A 6,113-nucleotide genomic window follows, 5' to 3' on the forward strand; every position below is an offset into this window, starting at 1 on the left:
ATATAAACCACCAGAAATAACCTTAGATGAGAAGTTCCGCCACCGCAGCCTCTGTAGCCACGAAAAACCAAAAAACGCAATTTCATCACGACCCGAGAGCAAAAATCCGCCAGCGAGCGAGATTTCTATTTAAAACCGGTATTTAGTTGCTAAAAAAACTTCTCTAGATTACGCTAACATCATATAGAACACTACTAAACAGAATAATTCACGGGGGAAGCCACAGTTGCAAAGATAGCCCGAAGGTCGGGTTCGTACAGAGGGAAGTTCAGGCGCGTGTACAAACAAAAATACGTCACAGAAATTCAACATGAAAATAACATGAAGTTCAACTACTATGTTGAATGAATTTCAGATGAAAAACTTTTAAAGTCGTTGCGAGTATGAAAAAATGATCAACACGGGAAAGTTGCGTGTTTACAACAGCTTTCTATCGGTATATCACTTGCTCAATTCCGGTGAGTGGATGGAGAGCTAGGAGCCGTGGATAGAGATATACAAGAAAAGAAAAGCACGTGAAAAACAGAGTGAAGTTCAAGAAAACGTGCCGAGAAGTTCAGGTTCTTCACGCAGTGCATTTTCGAATAATCAGTTTCGTGATAAAGGCAGAATGAAGGATCTTGCCATTTTCGCAATTACTTGAAAACGGCTGGGAGTCAGAGAAAACCATCAACATCAAAAAGTTTTGCATTTTCCGTAGCTTTTCAGCGGTATATTATTTGGCCCATTCCGATAAAGTATGTGGAAATTATGCCAAAAATACGATTTCATTCATTTTCCAATTTGACTTAAAACTGTAAGGAATTAGGAGAAACAATATATACAAAACAGTTTCGCATTTGCTCAATCTTTCCAACACCGTATCATTTGTTGCATTCGGACGTACGATTAAAAAATTAGCTCTAAAAATACGAAGTCGGTGGAACTTGTACCGTTTTCTAAATTACTTTTAAACCGTTCCAAATTAGAAAAAACTTTTAACATGAAAAAGTAGCACGTTTTCACAAGCTTTCCAATGCTATATCATTTGCCTCAAATGGATTAGCCGTTTAGAAATTACATTGAAAATACAAACTCGGCTATTTGGTTTGGGAAATTTACAATTTTCAATATTACTCTTTATCCATAGGGAATTAGAGATAACTTTCAACATGTCGAAGGAGCGGTTTTGCAGCAGCTTTCCAACGCTATATTATTTACCTTATTCCCATAAACGGTTTAGAAATGCGATCGAAAATACGATTCACATTTTTTGTACGAAGAAAAAACGGTTTTCAAAACTGCTCTTAAACCGCTTACATTTTGCCAAAAAATTAACTTGGATCATGATATTGGTGTCCATAGCTTTCCAATGGTATATCGCAAGCCCCATTTGGACACTTTTTAGCTGAAGTTCAACCTAGTACTCGGGGAAGGTCAGGCGCGTTACTCGGGAAGTTCATGTTGTGATCAGAATATTATTCTGATCCCGTGATCAGAATAGTGTTTATATATATGTATATATATATAGGACAAATGTTTCCTACAAGTAGTGGTAGTTACCACCACTTGCGTTTTGTATGTTGTATGTAGTATCTGTCGAAACCGAGAGTATATACGTGTAGTATGTAGTATATAATAATGATTAGGTAGTATATATACAAATTTTTAGGTAGTATGTACCATTTTTTGAGTATGCTCTTTTTTACGTACAAATATGTACGTATTTCACAAATATAACAAAGACTATGGGCTCATGTGCAATTTTTTCATGTAACTTGTTTTGAAATATCTTAGGTATAGTATATGAACATATTTAAAATAATAAAATAATATATATAGTACCACATGCTAGTATATGAGACATGTGGGGTAACTACCACCGGGTGGTAGGATGGATTTTCCATATATATATAAACCACCAGAAATAACCTTAGATGAGAAGTTCCGCCACCGCAGCCTCTGTAGCCACGAAAAACCAATCTGGACCCTATTTCGACACTCTACCGGAGGGGGAAATCATCATCGGAGGCCATCTTCATCATCCCGGCAGCCGCCATGATCAGGAGGGAGTAATCCACCCTCGGGGCTGAGGGTTTGTACCAGTAGCTATGCGTTTAATCTCTCTATCTCTCTCTCTCGTGTTATTGAGTTGGCACAATCTTGATGTATCGTGAGATTTGTTAATATATTTGGATCATATGGTGTTTCTCCCTCTATCTTGTTGTGATGAATTGAGTTTTTCCTTTGAGATTTCGTTATTGTCAAATTGAATACTTTTATGGATTTGAGAGCACTTGATGTATGTCTTGCTATGAATACCCGTGGTGACAATGGGGTATTGGTACGTCTCCATCGTGTCTACCTTTCCTAACACTTTTGCTCTTGTTTTGGACTCTAATTTGCATGATTTGAATGGAACTAACCCCGACTGACACTGTTTTTAGCAAAACTATCATGGTGTTGTTTTTGTGCCAAAATAAAAGTTCTTGGATTGGTACAAAACTTTTTGGATATTTATTTCAGAATAAATAAAAGATAGTGGAACCAAGAACCACCAGAGGGGGATGCCCTGGCTAGCCACGATACACCAGGGCGCGCAACTCCCTCCAGGCGCGCCCTAGTGGTTTCTGGTCACCTCGTGCCCCTGACCCTAATTCCACCTACATTAATACCTATTTTCAAAGAAAACATAGACGAGGAAGTTTCATTGCGTTTCACGATACGGAGCCGCCGCCACCTCCTGTTCTTCATCGAGAGGCCAGATCTAGAGCCCATTCGGGGCTCCGGAGAGGGAATCTTCAGTCTTCGTCATCACCAACCCTTCTTCATCATCAGTTCCATGATGCTCCCCATCAGGAGTGAGTAATTCCTTCGTAGGCTCGCTGGTTGGTGAGGAGTTGGATGAGATTCATCATGTAATCTAGTTAGTTTTGTTAGGGCTTGATCTCAAGTATCCACTATGTTCTGAGATTGATGTTGCTATGACTTTGCTATGCTTAATGCTTGTCACTATGGCACGAGTTCCATGATTTCATATCTGAACCGTTTATGTTTTCACCATTATATCTATGTTCAAGATCCTATCTTGCAAGTCATATTCACCTATTACATGTTATGATCCATAAACCCTAGTGTGACAGTAATTGGGATACTTTCCGGTGATGATTGTAGTTTGAGGAGTTCATGTATTCACTATGTGTTAATGCTTTGTCGCGGTTCTCCGTTAAAAGGATGCCTTAATATCCCTTAGTTTCCTTATGGATCCCGCGACCACGGGAGGGTAGGATAAAAAATGTCATGCAAGTTCTTTTCCATAAGCACGTATGACTATTTATGGAATACATGCGTACATTATATTTATGAACTGGAAGTAGTTCTGTATCGCCCTAGGTTATGACTGTTATATGATGAATATCATCCAACAAATGCACCGATCCAATGCCTACGAGTTTTCTACATATTGCTCTTGCTAAGTTACTATTGCATTGCTACTGTTACAACTGCTACAATACTGTTACTTCTATTACCGTTACTATCGCTATTATTATCACTGCTATGATAACTATCAGATTACTGTGCTACTGATTACCTTGCTGCAGATATTTAATCTCCATACGTGGTTGAACCAACAACTCAATAGCTAATATTTACAAATATTCTTTGGCTCCCCTTGTGTCGAATCTTTAAATTTGGGTTGAATACTCTACCCTCGAAAACTAATGTGATCCCCTATACTTGTGACTAATCAGGTATCATATTGATTCAATTGAAGTGTGTTTTGGCACTCAACTCGCAGATTCCCGAGGTGACATTGGGGTAATATACGCATAGGGGTTGATGCACGTTCTCCTGTTTGTTTCTCCGGTAAAAATCTTCTTGCACTCTTTGTAACATCCCAAATTTTCAATTTGGAATGTTCTACAATAATTAGCTAAGCATCTATGCATTTTGTTTGGATTGAGTGGCATTTGGAAATTTCAGAGGCACTTGAGTTTTTATTTGCATTTGAATTCAAACTGGCATTTGAAATTTGTTTCAAATATCACTGACAAATACTTTGTTAAAAAGTATGAGAGGATGACACTCCAAAAATGTCAGATGAAAATAATGCCAAAAGATGGAATTCACATTTGTTATAATTGGCATTTTCAAAAAATATTTTTTCTTTAAACTATGGTTTTTGCCTCTGAAACGTAGTTCATCTTATAGGCTATGTTTGTGTGTGTGTATGTCCTATATAAAAGTATTTTTATTTATATTTTTATTTCTTCTCTGTCTTATTTCAAAAAAAGGAAAACCCCCGGGCTGGCCAGGCCGACCGGACCAGCCAGCAGCGCCCAGGCCCACCAGCGCGCCTAGCCGGCTAGCCCAGCGCCACACGCGTCCGAACCCCTCCCTCTCGGTCACCCATTCGCCTTCTCTCTCTCTCTCTCTCTCTCTCTCTCTCTCTCTCTCCTACTGACCCGCGGGGCCCACCCCTATTCTTTCCCATCGTCCATGCCTCTCCATGGAGAGCACGCCGGAGCGCTGCTGCGATTCTGATCTTCCCGCGATTGCGCTCTGAAGCCACCCCCTCCTCCAAGTTGATGTCCTATAAATTCCCCTCGCTCTCCTCCCTCGACCCACCTAAACCCTACCCCGACTCCCACCACAACCACCGCCTCCTCCGTTCGCATCTCACTATTGCCGCCGCAGTTCATCGTTCGATCGCCGCCGGTGAGCTACCACCCCCTGCGCCAAGCTCCTCCGACCGAACCCCCTCGTTGGTCCGCACCCCTCTGACATGTTTTTGTCGCCAAGGAACGACCGAAGCTGCCGCCATGAGCATCGCCGCCCATCGCCGGAGCGCGTCGGGCACAGGATCCTGACGAGCTCGTTCCGCTCGTCTCCATGGTCCTCATCCACCACCAATACCACCACCGAGCTTCCCTTGTTCCGCCGCATCACCCCAACACCACCGCCGCCTTCCTCGATCGCCGGAATCACCGTACCATCATCGCCCGAGCCGCCACTGACCATCGTCGCCATCGACCACCCTCTGTAAGCCCCCCCCCTCGGCCGTCTGGTCGCTCGTAGACGTTCTAGATTAGATCGTGAAGGGGTATGGTTTTATTTAGTAGATCAGTTTTATTGTTCGGTTTATTCCTGGTTTAGTTAGATTAGATCGAACCGAACAGTTTAGTTTATTTTTGCTGGCCACGTTTATTTAGAATTTTCCCGAGCGCATTATAGTTTCAGATGGCCCACCCGTTCGGCCCGTTAACCCTGTTAGTTTTTTTTTCTTTAGTTTCTGTTTCTAAAACAGAATAGTTCTGATTTTGTATAATCTGTATCTATTAGGTTATTAAATATTTTTAGTTGTTTCTTTTTTCTCTAGTTTGAACATTTCCTTATTTTTCTGTATAAAATAGTTTTGGCCATGTTTTAGTTTTCAAAAAATTGTTTTATTTGAGTTTTAGTCAGATTAGTATGCGGCTATAAAATGAGATAGGATTAATTTTTTTGGTGGTTCTTTTTGCCACTACTTTTTTTTGACCTTACCTAGAAGTAGGATTAATTTGGGTATTTATAGATTTTATTAAAATTAGTTTTACACGAAAACAAGCCTATTCTAGTTATTTTAACTTGCTGTTGTTTTCTATTGTTTTGACTATTTTTAAAATTTATTTTCACCTCTATTATATTTTATTTCAGATTAGTTTCTGTAGTTATAGAGGGTGAACTTTTCTTTACAGAAAATAAAATGTTTTATTTCTTTTTCTTACTAGTTTTGTTTTAAGCATAATTAGAGTTTTAATTTAGCTTTTAATGTGTTTCTTTTTGCACAAAGTATTTATAATCTTTTCCTTTCTGTTAGTTAACAAAATTCTTGTTTTGGTTCTGTTAAAGAAAGTTTTAGTAGGATAAAACTATTTTCTAGTTGTTTGCTTGAAGTAATGAAAACCTTGTTTTAAATTCTTCGAGTTTTCTTTGGTTTTGGTTTGATTGCTTATGTGTGATTTACGTTAGCTTGCCGTTATGTTAATAGAGTTTTATGCTTATGTGTTTGTTATATGCTTCGAATAGAATTCACGGAGTGCGAAGCTTTCCATCATGAGTCACTAGTGTTCGAAGACCGTTAGCCAGGCAAG

This window comes from Triticum dicoccoides, chromosome 4B, assembly GCF_002162155.2.
Source record: "Triticum dicoccoides isolate Atlit2015 ecotype Zavitan chromosome 4B, WEW_v2.0, whole genome shotgun sequence".
NCBI classification, from domain to species: domain Eukaryota; kingdom Viridiplantae; phylum Streptophyta; class Magnoliopsida; order Poales; family Poaceae; genus Triticum; species Triticum dicoccoides.